Source organism: Calypte anna, chromosome 5, assembly GCF_003957555.1.
Source record: "Calypte anna isolate BGI_N300 chromosome 5, bCalAnn1_v1.p, whole genome shotgun sequence".
In the NCBI taxonomy this organism is placed as follows: Eukaryota; Metazoa; Chordata; class Aves; order Apodiformes; family Trochilidae; genus Calypte; species Calypte anna.
Genome location: NC_044250.1, coordinates 13,463,569 through 13,489,058, shown reverse-complemented (window position 1 = coordinate 13,489,058; position 25,490 = coordinate 13,463,569).

The window sequence follows — 25,490 nt, the reverse complement described above, 5'->3', positions numbered from 1 at the left end:
TGGGTTTTTTTCTGTTGTGTTTTTTTTTTTTTTTTTTTTTTGGAGTGTTCTTTCCTTTTGCGTTGTTTCCTTTTGACTTTCCAGTGCTGTGAGAGAAGTTAAAATAGCAAGGGAAGCAGAAGTGGCAGTTCACGAGATCACTGCTTGTTTCCAGCTAAAATCTCTGTGCCTGGTGTTTCTTCCTGCACCAAAGAGCCAGTGACAGCAAATGGGAAATGCTGCATGTGTGGAGTTTGGCAATCTGCAGGCAGCCTGAATCTGCAGTTTGATTTGCAAGGAGTGGCTGACTCCTGGAACTGAGTTACTGGGATTTTTCAAGGTTTTTGACAGAAACCCTTCAAAACCAGAGGGACAGAGATGCCTGGTTTCTTTCACTGCCCATCTTGAGGGAGGACACAGGGGTGATGTGTCCAAAGATGAGAAGATAGGAGCTGGAAGGAACCAGCTGACCAAAGATATCCATAATGTCTGGGCCTCCTTGGAGCTGTAGCCCCGAAGAAATCATCTGCATTTCATTTCTCTCATTTGTATCCAATCAGGACACAATTCCTTAGGATCTGAATAGAGAATAATTTCTCAGAGGAACTACTATTCCCTAAGCCTTATACAACAGGATGCAGAGTTCACGTCAGTGGGCAACCCAGCTTGGTCTTTGAGCATTTTCATGCCTCCTTTTTATCTTGGAGCTGAATAGCTCTAATTGCATGGCAAATGGAATGCTAGAATGAATGAAGAGGAAAAAGGACAAACAATAACCTAAACCAAGGGCTTATATTGAAAACAGGACCCAGGGAAGAACAAGCAACTGCTGGCTCTGCAGGCTGTCTATCTCCTGGAAATTGGTGATACAATGTAGGAATAAACCAGAAACACATTGCAGATTGCATGGTGGCAGATGAATGGTCCTGGGTATCAGAGATGACACCCCTGACCTTAGCCTAGAAATGTTACTCCAGGCTCCTGTTCATGAGGAGCCTTCTGCTGGTTTGGTCAAGCAAGGAAAGTGAGTGCAATCATCACTCCAGCAGCTGTGCAGGGCTTGCTCAGGGTAATTGTCCCAGCACACAAATCCCAGATGCTGCCAAAGCTCTGTGTTACCCAGCAGAAAAAAAAAACAAAACCAAACTGGAATGGTAGCAGTGCTTAATAAAAGAGCAAACAAAACAAAAAACACCCCTAGAAACAAACAAAAAGCCAAACCCCAGGAACAATTAACTAATTGTCTTTAAAAAGAGAATGACTTTTGATGTCTGCACAGCCAGCTGTGACATCCATCTGCTTTTCTCCTTCACAGCATGGCCAGGGCTGCTGAAGGTATGGGTGAGAAATCCATGTGGTGGTTTAAAATTCAGCGTGTGCCTTGAAATGAGAACTCAGCCAGGCAACAGCAGTGTGGTTGTAGAAGCCTCATTTCTTTAGCCTCAGTAATAGGAAGACAAAAACCTCAGTCCATGTGCTCCAGTGACCAATTTTTGGTTAACAACCACTCTGTCTTATTTAATCCTTGAGTGCTAATGGGGCAGCAACATGATTGTTTAAAAAAATACAGCCTCTCGTTAAAAATATTTTTCTGGGGTTTATTAGTTAACAAAAAAATGTATCTGATGGGTCATAAATAATATATCTGGGCAGGCAACATAAAAAAAAAAAAAAAGCAATGTGTAGACCAAATACCACCTCTGGTTATATTGTATAACCCAATGGAGAAGATAAGTGTAAATGAGAACAAGACACAGCCTTGTAATTGTAAATGTATAGATTCAGAGAGAGCTTTGACCACAAAAAAAAGTGCCTGAAATTGTCAAACTCCTGACTCCACGCCAGATGCCTCGAGGCTGAATTTGACATCCCCTGTGATGTGTTGGCTAGGGAGAGGGCTCAAAGGAAGAAGTTCTACCTCCGTCCTGAAAACCCCTGCCTTGAACTGGGCTGCCTGCCCACAAGTGGTGTGTTATATCACAGCATCTCTGTCTGTCCCACCACATTTGTCCTCCTGTGGTTTTTATTGATCTTTTGCCCTTTTTCTTCCTCCCCTCAGCGCCTCAGCCTTGAGCCTACCAAGATGGTGGTGGCTGCCTTTGAAGCTGAAGTGAGGCCTCTCAGTTGTCAGGATTGGTGTTTTCTGCACCCATGGGTTTCGTGCCAGTCCTGAGCTTCCTCTGCCCATTAGGAGACTCAAAGTTTGGATGCCCAAAGCCACAACCTTTGCTCACTTGGCTCAGTACAATGGTAGTAAAAAAAAAAACAAAATAATTTGTGGCCTTACTCCCTTGAAGGCTGAAGCTGGAAATGAAAAGAAATTCCTGGCTTTGAATGCTTGTCTGTTTACTTATTTATTGACTTTTGCATTCAACAGTGGGAAAATATTTTCATCTTCCTCCTTGTCTTGTCAAACCACTTCATTCATCACAGTGGGCAGCAGAGTGTAAAACTGAACTGTCATCATTTTTCCTTGTCCTGAATCTCTTCTGCTCCTCAGTGGAATGCTCGGAGGCTGGGAGAAGCCTGGGCAGAAAGGACCACCCTCCTTCTCCAAGAGCAGGACAACCAGCTTGTTCCTCGTGTGGCCTTGGGATGTCAGCTCCCCTGAGTGGGAGTCCACATGGTTGAAGGAGCTGCTTTTGCCTCTCTGAATGGAGAGGGCATGCCCTGCCACCCTGCCTGCACGCCTTGCCTTCTGCTTTATCCTGTCTGTGAACTCCTGACCTTGATTGCTCCTGCTCCTCCTCGCCTCTGCTCCCCTCCCTCTTCCAAAGCTCCAAGATGGTCTCGTGTTTCTTGGAATCCGGCAGTGCAAGGGCTTCTTGTTGATTGGTATAAACAATCTTAAAGGTCACATTTTTCCCCCCCTGCAGAGGGAGTCGGGGGGAGTGTGTCTAAAATAAAAGGCTTCTCTCAAATTAACAACCACAAGGATGTAAACATGGAAGCCAAAGGGTTGCTGCTCACCAGCAATGTGAGTCCTTGCCAAAGAAGCCCCTCGGGGCTTTCTTGGGAAAGCAAAATGTGGGCACAAGATGTGGCATGCTCTTGTGGCTGCCTGGGAGGGAGAGGTCAGCGTGCCAGGGGACGGTGGCAATCACACCCTGCCTGAATGGTGACATCGGATTTGAGCAGCTGTGTTTTTGCCAGGGCTGGCTCTGGTCATCCTGCTAAGCTGGGGTGGAATGTAGAAGTCTTGATGGCTTTGAGCTGCGGGGGCAGGAGGCCTGGAGCTGTGGGACAGAGGATAACGTTACACCCCGGCCAGGCTCTGGGTGCCATCCAGCTCCTAAAGCCAGTCAGCCGCCTTTGTGGACTTCAGTGGGAATTGGGTCAGAGCCCTGTCTGGGGAGAGGCTTGTGGAAAACAAGCAGAAAACAAACGTAGGTAATCGGTCTCCTGCTCAGAGCTCGTGTCTGCTTCTTGGCTGAGCCACAGCCAGGTCCCCACTCCAGAGGTTTGCTTGCTTGGTTACAACCAGCTGAGCTCCTGTCACAGCCCCAACCATCCTGGCTGTGCCAGCAAAACCCTCCAGAGGTGCCCCCTGGGGTGAGAATCCCTCAACTGCTTCAGTTTATCTCATCCGGGGAGGCGGATTCAATGGAAAAGTGCAAGACCTCTTCTTATCTTCACAAATTGTTTAGTGTCTGGAAAGACTTTGTAGGTTTAAGCTTGGTCCTAGCTTGATGGTTGTGAGCACTGCTCTGCACTGTGCTGCCCAGTTCACCTCTGGTGTGCTGCAGGAGGGATTTGGGATGTGCCATGGTACCACAACTGGCACACGTCTTCAGCAAACCTGTCAAAACCTTGTATTCCAGCAAGCTCCTCTGAATGAGAAGTTCACATAAGTGCAAGGGAAGAATCTGGTTGATATGAACCAGGTAGAGGTTGCTATGTGTGTACCAATTGTATTCTTCTCAGGGAAGCTGTTGGGCAAAAATTATTGGGAGAAAGTACATGGTCTTAAGTTGTGCCAGGGGAGGTTTAGGTTGGAGATGAGAAAGAATTTCTTTCTGGAGAGGGTGATCAGCCATTGGAATGGGCTGCCCAGGGAAGTAGTGGATTCTCCGTGTCTGGAGATATTTCCAAAGAGCCTGGATGTGGCACTGAGTGCCATGGGCTGGGAACTGCAATAGTGGTTCAAAGGTTGGACTTGATGATCTCTGAGGTCCCTTCCAACCCAGCCAATTCTATGATTCTATGATCCATCTGCTGAACTTTATTCCTCCCTTCGTGGCTACTGTGGCCACTGCTAGAGATAAGCTACCGAGTTAGATGACCTTTTAATAAGGTTTAGTTAGACCACTCTGGATTTTCTACATCTGCTTTAGCTTTTTGTATCCTGATCTCTGGATCTCTGAAGGAGATGACCAGGAACAACTTCTTGTGGTGTGCTTCAGGGGGGGTATGTTTGTAGTTCTGCTGCTCTGCATGGGGGATGTAGGCAAACCAGGCCAGGTAGAATTCCAGCACCCAAGAGCTGAGGAAGTATTTTGCATGTTTTTCTAGTCAGTTTGCTAAGGAAGTAAGTTTTATGTGTTCTGTGTATCAAGTTGTGCTTGTCCCTTCACCTCCTTCCTCAGATTTTTTAGTTGGTATCAACATAATTTGGGAAGGTGCTAGAGAGATCGAGGGCAATCCAGTTTCTATAAATATTATGAAATTTAAAGGTGGTGAGCAGCTATGTCCCACTAATGGCTGTGAATCTCAGCACTTACTTGGACATGAAAAAGTCAAATATGGTTAGGAGGAACCTCAGCCATGGGAAAAGCTTTTTGGTCCCAGCAGGTGTGTCAGTACCAAGTGTCATTAGTTCTACTGCTTTTTTTTTTCTTACTTGTGTTATTTCCCTGGATGCTTATTTGTCTAGTTTCAAGCCCCAAATGGAAATGGGGAAACAGCAGGAAAACATTTATTTTGATTTTTTTTTAATTTTAAACTTGCGTTACAGTAGATTGTAGATGCCCACATGGAGATCAGGATCCCGTTGTCTTGGGTGCCTTCCATCTCATACACAGGAATGGACAATTTCTGGTCTGAAGTAATTAAAAAATCAGAGTGAAAGGGAGTCAGCAGCTCACAGAGCAGGTTTGTATCCAAGCTCAAGGACTATGAACTTGGTTTCTTCTGAGCAAGAGTCCTTGGGGCCACATGGTCCAGGCTGTCCTTGTGACAACTCCCCCAAAAAAGGTTTCTCCAGGTTGTAGCTGAGCTTCTAAAGATGCTGGGGACACTCTCCTGCACTTAATGCTTGAAAATGGAGGTGCTGCCTCCATGTTTAAACCAAAAATGATTTTCTCTCTCCCTCCTCTTGCTTCATAGAATTTTTATTTTTTGCCAAACAGTGGTGAGGTTGGATGAGGCTTGGAGCAACCTGGGCTGGTGGGAGGTGTCCCTGGCCATGCAGGAGGGTTGGAACTGGATGAGTTTTAAGGTTCCTTCCAACCCAAGCCATTCTTTGATTCTGTGGGGTGGGAAAGGAGGGGAGGTAGCAGATTGGAGGAAATATATTTGTGTTTCAATGAGTGTGGATATTTTGACTATTGTCTCCTTTGTTGGTCCATTGCTAAACATTCCTGTTACCAAACCTTGAGTGGCTGGGAGATGAGATCACACTGGCTGAGGGTCATTTGCTGATACCTTTGTTTAAATTCCTAGCATATTATGTTTTCTAACCAAAAATGTGCCCAAAAGTGCTACTAGTGGCCCAGGGTGACTGTAAATGTTGAGTTTGTCTCAGCACAAGTTTGAAAACTGGGCAAAAATTCCTCGAATTGTTGTAATTTCAGGGCTGATAAGGATTTCAGGGAGGTTTGTGGAAAACTTAGTGAATGGTTAGAGAGGGTGAGCTCCACAATGACTAAGAAATAAATGATTTATTTAATAGTCTGGCCTTCAGTGCTACAATAGACAATTCCAGACCATTCTTGTTGAAAGCAGCAGTTTGAGTTATTCACGAGTTAAGCTGAATACTTCAAGGAGAAATATTTCTCATAAGCAATTCACTGGTGTAGGAGCTGAAATTCTCACACAAGTCACATAAGCACTTCTTAAAAGTTGATTTAGTTTTAGCCAAGACTTCTGAAGAGCTTTGAATGCTTTTTCATTCAAGAAATGAAAATCTTGTAAGATGCTCCAAATGAAGATCCATGGAAGAAAAAACAAAGAATAAAAAACCAAAAAAACCAACCAACCAAACAAAAAAACCCCCCAAAACACCAAAGAGAAGAAAAAGACCAAAAATTTGTAAAGCACCAATATCTTTTCAGAGATAACCAGTGAGGGGAACCAGTCTGGGATTTTTCTCCTAAAGGAAACGTTGGGTCTGTGGAAGAAAGAAAGAAAAACTTCACACCCAGAATATGCAAACCATTGTGGGGTTTTTGGCACTATTTGAACCTTTGGTTTCAAGCAGTCAGGAGAGCTGATACTTTCTGTGCCACATCTCATCTCATCAAACACTTTTATTTTCTTTCTCTCCAGCCCATGTTAAGCATGATTTTTTCCCCCCTTTTTTCCACTTTTCCTAACAAGATCTGAGTGGCAGGGATAGGCCTATTTTTTTTTTTTTTGCTTGAAACTTGGGCTGTCAAGACCTGGCCCTTCTGGCAGAGTGGAGTGGGAAGCATTTTGGAGAAGTCTGCATGCATATTTTCATAAGAGATGTCACGCTCAGGGGGAAGTTTGGATCCACAGGATATGGAGGCAAAGCAGCTCACTTCCCCCATGGCAAAGCTTCTCTTTTTTTTTTTGGAAAGTGTCCCTCCCTTGTGTCCTGGCAGGACTTGGGTCATGCTCCAAATTCCATCCTGTCCCTCTGCTTCCTGCCCTTTCACCCATCACCAGAGTGATAAAACCCCCATCCGATGGCACTGCAGAGCTGATTGCTCTGCTATCCTTGCAGAAATGAAAGGTAATGTTGCAAAAGCTGGCTTTGTGGGAATTTCAGAGGGGCTGCATTGATGGGAGCTGCCCAGCATCTCCAGAGTGTCTGAAATCTTTTGTGCTCTGATGAAAGTCCCAGCCTCGATGCTGAGATTTTTATTATTATTTTATTTTTTTTTTTTCCTTCACATAGACCGATGTTTAGCAACATGAGAAATGGCCTGGGACTGTCATGTTTGCACCACCAAAAATGTCCCTGAAGGAATGGATCCTTCAGATTGGGGCTTTTGGATTGATAGGCTCAAGCTGAGAAGTTGGACTGCTGGCTTCACAGGAGCAGAGGAAAGTGCCCCTAGGAACAGATCACCCCCCAGATACAAAAAAAAAAAAAAAAAAAAAAGAAAATTTCCTCCCCCCTGATGTGGATTTTCTGGCATTTTTAAAGCATCTGATCTGGTCACTGTTGGAGGTAGGATATTTGGTTAGAGAATGAGTGGTTTGCTCCAGCCTGGTTGTTTTTCTGCTTCCCTAAATCCAGGGCTCTGCAGATAGAGCTCTTTTCTTGGGTCCAGGAGGAAAAGCTGGTTTGTAGGATATTCCTGTTTACAGCAAGCTGTGGGACTGCTTCCATGAGCCAGGGTGTCCTAGGAGCATCTCTGGAGCTGTGATTGTCTCTGGTGGTAAACAAGGAGAGGTTTGTAGCAAGGTCAGAAGTATCACTGGTGCAATAAAAGCCACTGCCTGTGCCTTCAAACCTTGCCTCAATCAATAAACTAAGGTACCCCTCGGGCAAGTTAAACACCAAACAATGCTGAGCCTGGAAAAAAGAGCTTGGTGTGCATGTTTCAGGCTCACAGAAGGAGAAATCTGCCCTTCAAGCTGCTGAACTCTGGGGAGGGAAGGAAACTGTCCTCGTGGTGAGGTCTGGTAATCTTGAGAGTCAGGATGAGGATTTCAGGGGGGGAGTTTGAATCAGCAGGGTATGAAGGGTACTGGGAAAAGGCACTTTTGCTGCTTGCTTTCTCCCAGCCGAGCCCAGATTCTCCTGGTGTGTTCTTAGTGTTGTCTTTTTGAGGTTGGTGGTCTCAAGATTTAGAGAGGAAACAAATGGAAGAGCTCAGGAGGTGGTAAAGGTGGTTGAAATAGCAAGCTGAGGGGTGGAAATGTGTTCCTGTTCTATTCCTGGTGCCACTGAGAGAGGGTTGAGGAGATCTTTTTTCATTTTGACTTCTTCCCTGCTCTCCAAACATCTGGCAGTGTCCCCAAGTGTCCCCATTTCCCTGAGGTGACTGCTAGGTGCCACACAAGGGTCTTATGGCCACTGAAAGGCTTTTGGATATATTTTTGTTTGTTTGTTTTTTGTTTTTTGTTTGGTTGGTTGGTTTTTGGAGACAGTTGGGCATCTTGAGCAGCTTTCTCTGGAAGACCATGGTACTGTTCTGGTCAGCCTCCTCTAGGTGACTCTGCTTTAGCAGTGTGAACAAGATGCCCTCAAGAGAGAGCTTTCCACCTCAGCCATGGGGTGATTCAGCCTCTACAGTGTATTTCTAAGTCTGTATTGGGTTAATCTTGATCCTGGAAGCAGCATATCTCCACCAGGACTGTGGATTTACCTTGTGCTAAGCTTTTTAATGTTCCACCTGCCTCACCGGTGTGTAATTCCCATGTTTTTCAGCCTAACCCAACCCATTAGGTAACTCAGCAGGGTCAGGAGATGCCACCCTGCAAAGATATCATGTTCAGAGGGGATGATCCCTCCAGGGACAGCTCTTCAGAGCAGATCCTGCCCATCTCTCAGTGCCTTTGCCATCCTGTCTGGGGCCCTGGCCAGGCTCAGCATGCCAAAGGAGACAAAACCTCCTCTTGCATAGCTCGGGCATAGCTCAGCTGCATTCTTCAAGGCCTTTTTTTCCCCAGTGACCTTACTCTCCAGCTCTGGTGGTCAGTTGACTATTATGCTCCAAGCTTGCCCCACATTCCTCCACCCACTCAGGCAAGCACTGCCCGCTGAGAAGGGGCGGCCAGGCAGGGAGGAATCCAACTCTCTGGGGACTTATTCAAGGGAAACAGAAATTCCAGACCTTTGGGACTGGTTTTGCCCATCAGTTCTTCAGCAGCTGCCTGAAGAGGGGCTGAGCATTGGGGTTGCCACACACCCTGCAGCGATAGGCATTCCCATGGCAAGCTGGCACGCTCCCCTGGTTGCCAAACTGCTTGGCCTTTTCCTCACCCCAAGAGGAAACCCCAAGGAAAAGAGCCTGGAGAAAGCTTCTTGCCACTTGTCATCTGTGTGGGGGCCTTGCAAGAACAGGTTTAGTTCCTCACCTCCCCTCCTTTGAAGGCTGGGAAGGTTGCTAAGCTAAGGGGCTTTAAAGATGGTAAATCACAGGGCTTGTTGGTTCTGAGAGCCTTTTTAATTTTAACCATTTAATATGCAGCTTCTCAAACAAATTGGGGTTGGTTTTTTTTCCCAATCTATGTGTCAGAGAGAGAAAGAAACTAGACATGAGCTAGGTAGGGAATTGCAATGCAGATGATTTTTCAGCTCCAGAGCCAACGCAGTGGAGAAAGGTTTGTACAGTAAGAGGAGAAGGTTAGAATCCTGCTAGTTTGTTATTCCCGTGGTCAGATTAGAAATGTTCAGGATTTGTGAAGAAATTACTAACTCAGGGAAATTTATGATTCTCATAGCTCACTCAGCCACCCTGCACATCCTGCATGTTTTCTGACACCCTTCCAAGAGCATAAATATTAATAGAGTAATACTGACACTTCGGGCCTGATCCAAGTCTCATTAAATTCAGTGGAAACACTGCCATTGTCTTCAGTGGAAGATGGATCGTGGTCCTGAAAAGGAACAAAGGAGGAGAAAATCCTAAGTGGAGCTTCGTGGGGCTAAATAATGTTGTTATCAAATCAGAACTCCTCTGCTTCCTGACTCTGAGCGTTTCGTCCTGTGACCTTTAACGTTAAATTATTGCCAAAACAGGAAGAAGAAATTAAGGCTTGATAAGGGTTGAGATGGTCAGAGATTTTACCAGGCTCACTGATGGAATGTGACAATTTCTTCAATGGGAAGGAGTTGGGCGTGAATTGTTCCTCAGTCCTTTTGATTTATTCAACCTTTCAGCCCCGTGGTTTGCAGGGATTACTAGAAACTCTTTCTCCCCCCCCTTAGTTTACAACCTCTGCAGGAGCATGAAGAGTTACAGAGGATTAACTGTTGTAAAATGGCTCCATTTCCTTCATTGAAGAGGTAGTCCAGAATCTGCTCTGTGGACACCATGTGAGGATCTATTGCAAAAGCTTTTTTGGCATTGGAATCTCTTTCTCCTTTTCTAGATCTAAATCTTTTCCCCAAACCTTTCTGCACAGCAATTAGTTACAGCTGTGTTTTTTGCAAAACCACCTAGGGAATTTGGATGTCCAGTTCCCATAAAGTTTAATATGAATGAGGTTTCCAAGCAGCTTTGAGAGTTCAGCTGAGTTAGGGCTGGAACCTCCTGGTTTTGATTCAGTTCTGTACATGGAACCCTTGCATTTCTGACAAAAAAACACAGAAACCAAAAAAATCCCCCAAAGCCAATCAAGCAAAAAAAACCCCAAAGAGCAAAAAGGGAAATTCAGGTTTTCATCATCACCTTGCAGAGCACAGGGCTGGATGACACAGCTAATTCAGAGCTTGCAGCACCTACAGAAGTCACACTTCATGTCAGAAGAAGCAAAAGGAATTGTTCCAGCACTCTCCATGGTTATCAGGACCAGATTTCCAAGAGAGGACTCTTGGAGGTTTCCGAAGGGTCCTTTTAAGAAACACCAAATGCTGCACATCTCAGTGCACTGAGATCTTCTGAATATCTGGCCAAGGATGGAGTGACCACAGAAGATGCTGTACTCAGGAAGAAGCTGTAGGCTCTGTTTCCCTGGAGAGGTTATCAGTGAACATAGGAATTTTCCCAACTATGGGACTTCCAGTTTCTCCTCTTGTCTCCTGAGGGTGTTCATGTCTGATCTGTGAAGAGCAAATCCATGCAGGCAGCCTGTCAGCCCTACAGTTTGGGGGAAAAAACACACAGAGAGGAACCCCTGGAAGAGCCAAGTGAAACAGCTCAAGAATTGTGAGAGCAAAAATTCAATTTACACTTTTTCTCTGCCACACAATGGGTGGGGACAGCTCCAAGCTACCAAGATCTACAGAGGTGATGCCTTGGAAGCTGCAAAACGTGCCTTAGGAGAACAGAAGTGGAAAGGAGGGAAAGGAGAGAGAAAACACTTCTGTGCAACTAGCTGATGCAGTAGCCTCATGGAAAGAGATGGTTATTTAAGCTGCAGACTTCTCAGAAAAGGAACATTTTAGAAATATTTCCTGTAGCTACACCAGGGGTCTACAAATCTTAGCCAACAATCTGGAGCCACAGTGGTAAACAAACATGTACTAAAAAAAAAAAAAAGACTTTGAGAAATAGGTCTAAGGCAACTTCACTGAGTGGCTTTCCAGTGCTAGTACTCAGTAGCCACAAGAGCAATAAACCCCCAAAAATTCACCAGTAGTGGAAAACAGAAGCAACTCTTCTATTTGGAGCCTCCAAGCCCATAAAACTAAACTGCAGTGACCTGAATGAGCACAAACCTTTTACAGGGCCACAAGGTAAATGTGTTTTTGCAGTGCTGCCATAAAGAGAAGACAACTGGGAGGCTTGAATCAATCTTTCATATCAAAGCAATGCTGCACTTTAGCCCTCATAGGACAGGAATAAAATGCTGAGTTTTTTGAACTCTTTTCCTACTATTTGGCAGATCTCTCAGCCAGGCTTTTTACTTTGCTCCATCTCTATCATCTTAACCCTGGAGAGTTACTGGGGTTCCTCAGCTGCCATGAAATTTGCAGATACTAAAAGGAGTGAAGTTGGTTACTCAGGGGTGGCTTTCTACCCAGGCATGACCTGATTAAAGGGTTTTATGTGCTGGTGGGTCAGATAAATTATACCAGAGAAGGCTGAAGTCCCATTTACTGATGGCCTTCAGTAAATAATGATGATGATTGGATGCTGTAGGCCAAATCCTACTAATTCATATTATCACTCATTGTCTTACCCTTTAGCTCCAAAAGGATGGCTTTTTGTCCCCTGCAATTTTTTTTTCAAATACAAATATGTTTTTCAAACTCTTTTCAGAAAGTTTTTATTTGAAAGTGCTGCTTGATGTGATCTGGACATTGACAGATGGGTGCAAATGCTTGTAAGTCTTAACCTATTCCAGAAAAAAACGATCAGTGTGGCTTAGGGAAATGCATGTTCCTAGTCTGAGGGCCTTGGTGGCTCTTTGAGGTTTAGTCAACTAGGAAAACTCTTTTAGTCCTTAGAAAGATGGGATGCAAGACCAAAAGTGGACTTGGTCTGACTGAAAGGAGCTCATCCTGAAAGCAAAGCCTGGTGCAGAGGTGAGTGGTGGCTTCATTTGGCCTTTTCCTCCCCATGAAAGAAAAGTTCCCTCTCCCTTGCCCCCCTTTGCATTGTTTCCTCTCATCTCTTTTATTTTTTTCTTTTCCTGTCAAATATTTAATCAGATATTTCCTTTCTGGTGGGATGCCAAGCAGCATTCCAGCTCCTTTAACTCTGCCTCCTTTGAAAATAAAAAAGGTGACCCCCATTTCCATAACCAAGGAAGCAACAGGTACCTTTTGTTTGTGTTCCAGAGCCTGACTGTTTGGCTTAGATTTGCACCCAAAGAAGAGAGATGATGGAGAGGAATTAGGTGGTGACCCCAGCAAATGCAGTTGCAATGGCAGGGAAATGGGTGGCATCAGCCCAATGCTTTTTGCTGATAAACCTTTGGCTTCAGCCAATTCCTTCTCTCCCCCTCTCTCAATATTTCCCTGTTTTCTTGTGTTTGAGGCACGTCAAACCCTGGAATAGCCCTCACAGGCATTAGTCACCAGTGATTAAAATAGCCACTAAGCAAGAGCCTGCAATGATTTGTGCTAAATTGGGTGTATCTCTGTTTGTAGCAAGGGCTGCTAATTTGCAAACCTCCCGTATTATCATAATTTGTTTTTTATTAATAGTGCCAAGGGGCTTCAGCTGACATGAACTTTCCTCTTCATCAGCTGCCCTACAGCAGAAGGGAAGAGAAGAGTTTGTTGTCTAGATGGGAAACCTAAAAACTGGGAAAAATCAGGAAAATTTCCAGTTGCTTTCTCAGAAGCATGGAGGTCCCATGGGTGGAAATTCAGGAGAAGGAAACAGCAGACCTGAGGAATGGGCTCAGGTCCCCCCACTGGCCCTGAATGGGTTCTCAGTTGGGTAACTGCTCATTGCCTCCTCTCTGGGTGGCAAGATGGGTGCTGTGCTGGGGGTTAGGGTGCTGCTGCTGGGAAGAGAGAAAGAAATCAGAAACACCCAAGGAAAGGGGCAGCTTGTTGGGGTTTTGTGACAATAAACTCAACTGAAAGGGTGAAATTTTCACCTTGGTCCAGAGAAGGACTGGAGACCTTTCATTGCAGATTTCCTCACCTGTGAAATGGAGACAGTAGTGATCCCACGTGCGGTTTAGAGGAGGTTTTATACACATATATCTGATCTGGGAGCAGTTCTGGTGACCTCAGTGTAAAGCCCATGTGTAAAAATGATGATTGATGTCACCTAGTGACCAATCTATTCATTAAATACATCAGGGGAGGTGATGGAATGGGTTGAGAGGAGACCAACAAGGCTGGTGAAGGGACCAGAGGGAAAGTCTTCTAAGCAGAGGAGGATAAAGTCAGGCAGGGGTTGGACTCTTCTCCCAGATAATGAGTGACAGGAGGAGACGACATGGCCTGAAGCTGCCCCAGGGAAGGCTTAGGTTGGGTATCAGACAGCACTTCCTCAGGGAGAGGGGGATCAGGGATTGGGATGGAGTGCCCAGGGCAGTGGTGGAGTCCCCATCCCTGGAGGTGTTGAAGGAAAAGCTGATGTGGCACTGAGTGCCATGGGCTGGGCATGGGGTGGGGTTGGGTCATAGGATGGACTGGATGATCCCAGAGGGCTTTTCCAGCCTCAATGATTCTGTATTTGGAGGTAGTGGCAAAGGTTTTCATTTCTAGCACCCAAAAGGAAGGATTTACTCCATTTTTTAGCCCTTTAACTCCTAAAGCAAGCAAACAAGCAATTTTTATTGCTCATAGTCTTGGGTTCTGTCCCTGCTGATGGCCCATGTCTTTGATGCAGCCAGCTCAGAAACTGGAAATCTTGTAAGAACAACATAGGTCAGGCTGTGAGTGGATCAGAAGGGCTTTTTCCTCTGGGTATCTCCTTCCAGCTGAGAGGAAGTAACAAAGAATTTGTTTAAAATCAATGGAATTAGTCAAACTTCTTTGACTCATAATAAAGATATGGATTTATTATTTTTTTTTTTGAGATTTTAAGTGAAGTTTTGGCTCTGATTTTGTTTTGTCTGCAGTAGTCAGATATCTCTAGCTGTATAATAAACTGTAAGATCTTAGCAGGATTCCTAGAGGTCTGAGCATCACTCCTGCTGCCCACACTGCCAGTAGTACTGGGGAGGCTATAAGGAGAGGGCATGTTCTGAGCATCCTTTGTTAATCTGGGTGTTAATGTGCAGTGAACTGAGTCAAAAAAATCAACCTGAAGTCAGCTGAAACCCAGCAGCACCTGATCTGAGGCAGCTGCCACCAGAATTACCACTCTGAGCACTTTGCTCACATTGAAGGAGATCCCTGGTTCAGGAAAATCTCTAATAAAACCCTGGATGCTGAGACACAATTAATTTCCTGGCCATTGACAAAGCTCCAGCAGGGACTTCAAGGAAAGAGAGTTTCCCAAGTGCTGGGAGATGTTGTACCAAGCCCTGAGTGATGAACCTTGGGAAGGCTTTGGAGTGGCTGTGAATGGATGTGCAGGAGAAGGATGAGGTGAGGGTGAGCTGTGTAAATTAGTCAAAACATCTCTCCTCCCCAGCCAATTTATTTCAGAGGTCCTGTGAAAATGTCAGAGGGATAGAGAACAGGCATTTGGCTGCTGGCTGCTCCAGCAAGCAGGGTGGAAGGTTGGGTTTGGTGATGCCCCTGAGCTGGAGGTGAAAGTGGAAGGAGATTGAGGTGCTGGAGCAGGTCCAAAGGAGGCAACTGGGCTGGTGAAGGGACTTAAGCAAATATCCTATGAGGAGAGGCTGAGGGAGCTGGGGGTGTTGAGGCTGGAGAAGAGGAGGCTCAGGGGAGACCTCATCACTCTCTGCAACTCCCTGAAAGGAGGTTGGAGCCAGGGGGGGGTTGGGCTCTTTTCCCAGGCAACTCTCAGCAAGACAAGAGGGCAGGGTCTCAAGTTGTGCCAGGGGAGGTTTAGGTTGGAGATGAGAAAGAATTTCTTTCTGGAGAGGGTGATCAGGCATTGGAATGGGCTGCCCAGGGAAGTAGTGGATTCTCCGTGTCTGGAGATATTTCCAAAGAGCCTGGATGTGGCACTCAGTGCCATGGGCTGGGAACCACGGGGGGAGTGGATCAAGGGTTGGACTTGATGATCTCTGAGGTCCCTTCCAACCCAGCCAATTCTATGATTCTATGAAGTGGATGTGGTGGGAGCCTCCTGGGGTGCTGACACTGAGCATCTTGCTGCTTGGTACTCTTGTCCCTTTGGTTTTTACCCCTGCCCATTGGTTTTTAGCTCTCACTTAGTTAGAGAGGCACGGATGCAAAGAATCTGTGAAGCAGCAAAACTACCTTTTCATTATACATTTCCAAAGAGGCAACCTCAAAATATTCTGAGAATCTACCCCAGGGGAAGACAAATCTCCAAGCTTCCAATTAAGATAGTGCCACACCACTTCATTTTAGTGAGCTGAGGGCTCTCATTAGAGCCTTCCCAAGCCATGGCTGAGCAACAGATTTTTTTTTTTTCCTTGAGCACCCTGGATAGGAGAGGAGGGATAGGGGGGGGGAGGTAGAGGAAAAAAAACCCACAAGCACAAAACCAAAGAAAAATACCCACCCAGCTCAGTTTCCAAACATTGTTCAGTCTCCACTGATTCTATACTGTGATTGATAAAGTTGAGTGAGCTGAGGTCAGAGCTGCAGGATGCTGACTCCCAGGGTGATGAAGAGACCTTTTTTGTCTGGATGTGTGTGGGGGACCAGGGTTGTGTTTGTGCCTTGAGAAAGCCTCAGATGCTCTCCAAAGAATTCCAGAATTTAAAGTGGTGTAAAATGCCCCATCAAACATGTTTTACAGTCTCAGGGTTGCTGCCTGTTAAATCCACCCCAGTGGATCTTTCTGAGACCTCGTGAAGGAGCTCTTGATAGCCCTTTTCTTGCTGCTGCCCAGACCTCATGGCAAACAGGGATGGTTGTTTTATGGTCCTGTCTGGATGGGGGAACCTTGGAGGAAGCTGCTTCACCTCAGGTCATGCAAAACACATCAAATATATTCTGCCTCTGAAAATAAACAAGATCTATAGATATGGCTGGGCCAGGCAGGGTGTGAAGTACGAGTGACTGAGGCATCTGGGGCCAAGGATTTGCTTTCAAGTTGAACAGACTGCATGGAGCTGTCACACACAGGTATTTTCCAGCAGCTTTTCTTCTTTCTCCATAGTGGCCAGGAGTGGAAACCAAGTGGAAACCAGAAGAAAGACTTCTGTAGGAGATCAGATGGGAAATCATTCTCCCTGCTGGATTCCCTCAGAATTGGTGAGTTCCTACAGGTAGTAACTATGCTGTTAGCCCACATGGAGTGTATGCGTCCTGGTCCCTTGCTAATGGGCTGCTCATGCCCATAGTAAGGGACTCTGCTTGTTTATTTAGGTTTATTTACATTTCTGTTGTATTCCAGGCATTTATTCACTGCACCTACATGGCATCTTGTGTGAAATACCCAAGGCTAGGACTTTCACATCTGCTTAGAAGGCTGAGGAACAGCCCTTCTGGATGGTTTTTGGCCAGGTGGTGGGACTGGTGCAGCAGGGTTAAGATGCATTGTGATAAGAGCTCAGGGTCACTGCACTCTGACAGCAAAATAAACATCTTGGGGTTGTCTCACTATTTGTTTTCCACCAAGATCTTGACTCTGCTTTAGCCTTATCCTGTGGCATTTCTTTCTTTCTACAAATAAACAGAATGGAGGGGCAGAAGTAGCATGGCCAAGTGCTACAACATTGGTAACAATAGGGCAAAATTAGATATAGCAAAAAAAATGCAGTTTGGTCTGAAGGAGAAGAGTTATGATGGGTAACACTGCAGGTATAGTCAGGACTTAGCAGTGATGGAACTGGGTCTGACATCAGGGCCAGTTCAACCCTTCTGTGGTGTGAATATGGTCAGGTTGTACCCAGGAGCAGGCATGGAGGTAGTTTGGGACTTTTTTTTGTGGAGATGCACCTGGTGGGAATATGGAAACTCAGAGAGGGCCTTTCAGCACCCACCTGCTTTGCCTGGCTGGAGGTCAGATCCAAACAGCAATCACCCAAATCATTTCTGCAGTGAGGATTGCATGCAGAGTCAGGCTAAAAACTTCTAGGAAGAAAATAATTACCAGCCAAACATAGATTATTTCATTTCGAGGGGCATCATCCAATGCCTCTACCATGTCCATGCCCTAAGGGGCATGAAAACTACCTCAGTTTCCAGTCATTCAGCAGTGTATTAATGCTTGTATTTATTATGATGATGCATAATAAAAGCCCAGGCTGTATTGTATCTTTTTTGCTGGTTACTGGCATATAATGCTAGACAGGGCAAAGCCTTTTCTGTTTTCTGGGACTCTGAGGGCACAAACTCCTCATCTCTCAGTATTCCTCCAGGGATTTTTGTGTAGCAGGAGGGCAGAGACAGAGTGGGGTCATTTTCTCAGTGGACCAGTTTCTTTAAAATGCATTTTCTGGCAACGATTCAGCAAAATGTATAGATATTTGTTTGTGGTAGCTTTGATGTGATGGGAGCATATGCTTAAACTTAAAGTTAAGCTTTGTATTTTAGGGAGCAATTGTCCTAATGCCTTATTTGAGGCTGCAACTGTGAAACTGCTCAGCTTTCCAGTCTGCTTGGTCCAAAGTAGTACTGGAGGCAGCTAAACCCAATGCATGACAAGCCCCACATAAGCAGAGGAAAACTCAGCCACTTGCCAAGAAGCATCTTAGAACGCCCCCTGAAAACTGGTAGCCAGTGAGTGATAAAACCCAGGAACTTTTCCTCTGAGATAGCTAAAAAGTGGTGATCTTTCCTCTCAAAGACTGCAGAGGAAGCACTAATGAGATAAAGGCATTTATGCCGTGAATTAAACGCCTGATGAAAACTCATCCAAGAGATGGAATCAGTGATTGAAGCAGGCCAGGATTGTCAGGACTCTCCATCTGCTTTGCATCACTGGGCTGGGCAAAACATCAGAGCATATTGGTGAATCTGGCAGACGTCATGTTATTTTTATGTCATCTTTATTCTTCCAGGGGCTGATCCAAGCCCTGCTGAAGTCCATAGAAATGAGTGGACTTTCCTTTACATCAGTGAGCTTTGAATGGGTTCCTCCCTCCCCCACTGGTAATGTCAGGAGTCCACAATGGATCTTGGAGGCATTTTGACAGGGCAGTCAGGCACAACTGTGCTGTTGAGTTTTTAATAGCACGTCTTGATGATTTTGTTATTGATGTATGGGGATGGCAGGAATCCTCAGATAAGTGGAAATGGGGACCATAACAAACTGAAAAATGCTAATGAGGCTGTTCCCAGCAGTGCTTAAATTCAATGGGGCTTCCAATTCCAAGGACCCTATTATTTTCAGAAATGGACCATATGCTTTCAAGGCGTTTGGGCAGCTCTGAAAGCTTCATCCATCACTTCTATGAAGAGCAGAGTAGACCTTCTGTAATATGACAGACAGCAGCCAGAACTGTTGAGAGTAAAACCCACAAAATGGGCTGATTTTCTATTGTTTCTGAAGGTGAGAATTCCTCTTTTCCTGATGTTAAGTAACGTTTGGGTATTGTCCTCTTCTCTTAAGAGAAGTCTGCTGCATGTTGCAAAAGAAGATGTTTATAAACTCCCTCGTGTGCCTGTCAATCCAGGCATCCCTCCTTGTTCGTGGTATCATTATTTCTATAGACACATACAAACCCAACAATCTTACACTTATTAGTCAAGGTGATTCAGCCCGTGCCTCCCACTGTCTTTCTTTGGTTCTTATATTATTCCAAAAAACAGCCCTAAATATCACTGGGGTTACTCATAAAACATGGTGCTGCTCTGCATGAGTAAGACTATTTGAATCTGGCCTGGAGTAAAGTTACTAATTCTCATCGAGGAGCAGAGCTAGACAAAGATTGCAAAATATTGCCCATTAATCTGCTCTTGGATTTTTAAACATATTTTTTGGTCTCTGTTCACTCGTGGATCTCTGAGCTAATGAGCTTGTTGACAGGAATGTTCACCATAACAACCCATTTACAGCAAATGTTGCGAGATATTTGCACTCTTTCCTTCACTCAAAATAATACCAGTCTCCTTCCCCAGGAAATGACCTTCCTGTTGTAGAGTTTTGTCACTAGTTGTGAATATTCACATTGGTAAGATAGCTTGTTTGTTTTTCTACATTCTTCTCCAGCAAGAAAACAGAACCGAACCACTTGAAGTCAATTTTGACAAGACCTTGGGGGTCCAATGCTGGGAGAAAAGATGGAAAGAGATGTGGAGGTCAGTCCTCTGTCCCACCAAAGGCTGAGCTGGGTGGCAACTCATCAGTGCATCCCAAGTCCTCATGTAGGAACTTTGCAGGACACTTAGAGGTGAAGAGCTTTGAGGACCTCAGATCCCCTGGGGGATGTGTGAAGGATGCATCATACTGGCAAATCATCCACTTGTGACCCAGCTAGGAAAAAAACAGGGTAGAAATTTGATTTCATTACAAATTCTTTACCTAAAGATGTCCTTCCGTCTGCTGGTGGATATTTTCTTGGAGGAGATTATTCATGGAGCAAGGTTCTAAAATAAAAATTGAGGAGGATGGAGCAAAGCTGGGCTTTGGTGAATACATCCAAACCCTAGACACATTGCAAAGAATCTGAGCCTGTTCCCAGGCAACTCCCAAGTAGAAAATAGGCACAACTGTTCCAAACAGTTTTCTCCAGGATTTGTTTGCTTACCTGTTGAAACTTCTTCAGAGGCAGCAGAATCAAGGGAGGCAAAGTCGTTGACCTCAGCTTCTTCTGGATCTGGCCTGTAACAAGAGCTATACCCATGACAAGCTGCAAATTTCAAGCAGTTTGATGTGGCCTTTTACAGAGAAAAAAAATGGCTAGAATTTTTATTACAATAAGAAAATGCCATTTTTCATTCTCTCCCCGTTTCAGAAGGTCTGAAGGGATTTTACTCAACTTCTTCTACCTTCGGGCAGAGACCAAATCTGAGAAATTGCAGCCCAATTTTGGAATGCTCTCAGGATGTACAAATTAGGAGCTCATGATGGGAAGCTGCTGTTCAACATGCTTGCTTGTCACATGTGATTCTGGGAATGTGCTGCAGACCAGGTGCCTACTTCAGCTTCACTGTGTTCTGATCCATATCCTTCCATCAGGAAAAGTATTTGACCAAGGTGATTTTTCCACCAAAAACCAAGGAGGTTTTTCCCTGGTGGGACCAAGCTGTTTAGAAGGTAGTCCCAGTCTGGCCTGGCATAGGTGGGAATTATGTCCCAACCTCTGGAGTGCAACATCCAGTTGAAAAGTGTAAACCTGGAAGGGTGTATCCCAAGGTTTGGCAAGGTCAAATGCAGCCTTGCTGCTTGCTCAGACAGCATCATCCCCAGAGAAAACTTCACGGGTGCCTCAGGGAGGAGAATGACAGCTGAATTCCAGGGGTGTTCTCCTTGGGAAAAGTCCTGGAACCTAGGACATCCCATAGCCTGGACCTTTGGTGATTCAGGACTTCACAGAGTTAGCACTGCTCTGCTTTTCCAGTATTCAGAAGAGTGTGGTGTGACCTTATCAAGAGCAAATCTGAGCCTGACAATATCTGAATGCAGCTGGTATTGTTTTCAAGCCCAGTTTAGACGCCCGTGTTAGACGGTTTGGCAGAATTCACCGAACAGTATGGAAAAGAGTCCATGGAGCTGGAAAAACTTGCTGTAAATTCAGTGTCGTTACATCCACCGATTAGGAAAAAAAAATCAGTGTGAAGGCACAATCCCTAAAATAAATGAAAGAAAATGCCTCGTAGCCTCTGGCAGGCACTGGAGCTCCCCAGCAGAGGCTGCCTGGGAGCAGCAGAAACATCCACGTGTGGCTCCTGGGCCAGAGTAAATGGTGGCACCGTGTCCACCCCTCCCCCGGGGGGAGAGATGTGCTCTTTGCCATCAGTGCGAGTTCCTGGTGCTTCCATCTCTTCCTTGGCTCTAGACACCTCTCCCTAATTTGGGATCTTGCAGCGCTCCAGGCAGAGCTGGAGGAGACAGAAGGCGTGAATGGACAGCCAAGGCTGAGCAGAGCCAAGGGACTGGTTTGGCTCTGGAAGGCAAAACGCAAGCTGAGCCATTGGAGCCGGCTGTACACAGATGAGAAGGAAAATGCACAAAGTGATAAATAACTTCTCTCGGGCCGCCAGGAAGGGCTGCCAGAACATTCTCACTTGGCTGGGCTCTGACTTGGCTCGCCCGCTGCCGCCGGCCCCCCTCCTGTGCAGACGAAGCGCCGGGCCAGAGCCACGCATGCATCTTGGGGTCAGCTCACCCCGGCCCCCCCTGCCCAACCCGTCCCTTGGGGGGCTGCCTCTGCCTCCCTCCCTCCCTCCTTCCCTCCCTCTTTCCTTCCCTTCCTTCCCTCCCAGATGGCCAACCCAGAGGAGCGCCCTGAAAGAAGGTGTAAAGAGGAAAAAACTGGGAGGTTTTCCATTAGTTAGTTAGTGAGTGGGTTTTTTGTTGTTGTTGTTGTTGCTGCTTTTATTTATTTTTATTTTTGGGGGGTGTGTATGGTTTGGGTTTGGGTTTTTTTTTTTTGGTGTTTTTTTAAATTTCTTTTTTTTGTTGCTTTTTTTTGAGGAGCCCTGAAAGAAGGTGTAGAGAGGAAAAAACTGGGAGGTTTTCCATTCATTAGTGAGGTTGGTTTTTTGTTGTTGTTGTTGCTGCTTTTATTTATTTTTATTTTTGGGGGGTGTGTATGATTTGGTGGTTTTTTGGGTTTTTTTGGTGGTTTTTAAAATGTCTTTTTGTTTTTTTCCTTTTTTTTTTGAGGAGCCACCTCTCTTGTTGCTCCCCCAGCAATCCCAATGGCCTCAGCCTCTAGCATCAGCCCTGCCTGCATGGGTGGCAAGAACCCCCCTTGCTCCAAGGGTCCAGCTCCTTAACCTTTTTTTTCCCAAGGCAAGGAGCCCAAGTGATTCAGGGTGACTTCAGCAGAGGTGATCAGACACCTGCTCGATCACCTGTTAGGACCTGGCAGTTTGCAGAGCAGCCTTGGACAGATGGCAGGGGATGTGCTGAGCTGCCAGAGAAGGGAATCAAAGCCATCCAGCATCCCATGGCATCAGTGACTTGGTACCTCTGTAGAGTGGAAGTAGAGGTGGATCTTTTAGAGGATTTATCAGGGAAAAAGAGGTGCCTGCATTTCTCAGTTTCAGCTGGTGGCTCCTGCTTAGCTATTGCTGCAGGATTTCCAGCAGCTCTTTGCCTTTCTGATCTGTGGTGCACATGAACATATGTCTTTATTTAGTTGCCCATTATTAAGCCTAAAATCCCTCCCCCCCCTGCCCTTGAGAGATGACAGTGAATTCAGGACACATGAATGGTTTAATTTATCATTTTCCAATATACATTGTCTTGCACATGTGTACAGTGAAAATAATTTATTGTCAAGTTATCTAGTTACCACCTCATTTTATATACCCCGTAACAAGCTATTTGTAATGATCCATATTTGTAAGAAGTCTAAATAAACTAAATATTGACATCTCACTACAGATAACTACTGAACATTTCCAACAGCACTGGATCAGGCTGACCCCAGGGAGAGCTAAGTTCACATTTTTACAGAAATTGGTTTGCTACCAGAAAATCCATTTTCAAGAGTAACCAGTTTGCTTTTGAAATCCTATAGGTTTGGGAAAACCTCTCATTAAAAAAAAAAATTAATTTTTTAAAAAATCAATTTGAGGGTAAGAAAGACTATTTTATTGCCATTTTTATGTTGTTGTTCCAAGTTGCATTTCTTTCTCCTTTTTCTTCTTACTGTCATCTATTTCTCTCCCACTGGGTATGTCTTTCCATGGGATGCTGCTTGTAGCAGCAGCACACTGAAGGCTGTGGCCATGTCCTTGTGATAATTGCAAGGTTTTTGGGTTGTTTTTTCAATATATTAAAATGCCTGGAGTACTCTAGTACACGTTCACCTTGGCTTTGTCCTGCATGCCTCAAAATGCCTGAGGATCACTATAATCATAGAATCATAGAATTGGCTGGGTTGGAAGGGACCTCAGAGATCATCGAGTCCAACCCTTGATCCACTACCACTGCAGTTCCCAGCCCATGGCACTCAGTGCCACATCCAGGCTCTTTTGAAATATCTCCAGACACGGAGAATCCACTACTTCCCTGGGCAGCCCATTCCAATGTCTGATGACCCTCAAAAGAGATGGACACTCTTGGAAAGTTGTTCTCCACACCCCCTTGGCCCAGACCTCCAAGATCCATCTGACCCTTGGCTGTAGCTGCCTGACTTGCTGGCAGCTGCAGTGAGGTCTGGTCCCCCATATCAATGAGGTCCTCAAGTAGGCAGAGCCCTCAGGTTCCTAGGGAAAAAGGAAAAAAAAACAACCCTTTTTTTGTTCTGCCATTGTCTGGAGGTTCAACCATTTGAGTCCTGTGCAAACAAGAGACCCCAGCACCATTCCTGAAGTTTCAGCATCTGTTTCCTAATCAGCCAGCCCGATGTGGTAGCTCCCCTCAGGGATTTCAAACCTAAGTTGTTTCTACTGTTATTTTATGGCATGACTTGGCATGATGTGACATCCCCCTTTGGTTTGGATGAGAGAGCAGTGACTTGGACTGGCTGACAGACTTATAGTCAGAGACTAATGACTGCCTGCATACTGCTAGGAGGAACCCCCTGGGGTGGCAGGGGGACCACTGCCAACTCTGCTCTGAATTAACATCTTCACTAAGGAGCAGGCAGGGAGATTAAGCAGCTGCGGAAAGAAGGAGAAGTCGTGCTGAAACCCCCAGTGTTGTAGCTGCTGAGAAGTCAGCCTGTTGGAAACACCCTGGGTAGGCTGTGCAGGTCGATCAAACAAAATAACTCCTGAGGAACCTGCCCGGTGTTTTGGAGGGATGTAAACAGGAGGAGTTGTTGTCAGGGGAATGGCAGGAGCTGGAACTGAGCTGAGGTTGTTTGTACACAGAAATGCTCTTCAGGCATGCAATTAGGATATTTATAATAGAAGCTGCTAGCTGCAGTTGCTGTGACTTCCTAGAAGAAATGAGCTTTGGTTAAAAAAAAAATAAATAAAATAAATCACTGCCCTGCGTTTTCTCAAGCTCTGAAAGAAAAGCTGCAGAATAAAATAGGGTTCCCTACAGTAATAAAGAAACAGGTTGGGTTTTTTTTTTTTTGAGAGCTGCTTTGAAGAATGTCTCTGGAAGAGAAACAGCCCAGGCAAAATCCCAGGTGACACAAGATTAACACAAGACAAATTCTAAACCTGAGTCTTTCTGGTTTTCTAGCTCTTCTATTGTAACTATATTTCCAGTTTCATAATACAAAAAAAAAATGTAATGCTTTGTTCAACTAGAGTAACATTGTTTTTCTTCTTAAACCTTGAGTGGGCTTTTGAAGGAATTCAGATAACTCTGGAAAGCACAAGGAAGGCTGGGTTTAAAAAAAAAATATTTCTGAAACCAGCAACATTTTAAAGGGGTTGACTTTGCAAAATACATTATTATTCAATTCTCTGAAACATGGATCTGGTTCCTTCTCTTTTGGAACTTGCTATTGTCTGTTGTTGGGCATTTTTTGGTTGTTGCTTTAGGTTTTTTTCCTTTTTCTTGATCAGAGAAGGCCCAGAAATTATCATCAAATTATGTAATTGGACACTGGAGGGGGGCACCTTGTCCTCCAAAGGTTTGCTTTGGGAAACCTGGTGTATATATTGAAAGAATAACAAATGGCAAATCAAATGGACATAGGAGACAAACAAGGAATCTCCTGTTGTTTAATCATCTGTGCAATGGTGGCATGAAATGGCAGCTCAGGAGTGTTGTGGCCTTCTTGGGCATCAGTGCTGTCAGTCAGGAAGGGAAACTCTGATTGGAAACATCATCAAGAAGTGCCATGTGGGAGCCTCTTGGATTTGCTCTTACTCAGAGGTAGGAGACATTGTTAGGCCCCCAGAAAATCAGTGCTGACACAATTGCCTTAAAACTTGAGTTGTTTTTATCATTTTACTCCTGATTTCTTCTCTGTCCATGGTTGAGTTACTCCATCAGCCACGGCCATGGTTACCCCTGTCCTTTATCTCCATTTTCTCTCCGGGAAGGGTTTCCTATACTAAGTGTTTGTTCAGGGCTAGTAGTGGTCTGTAACTTCTTCAAGTTCTGGACATCACATTACAATACTTAAGAAGATATTAGGTTTTTTTTTAGGTGGTGGGGCTGTGGGTC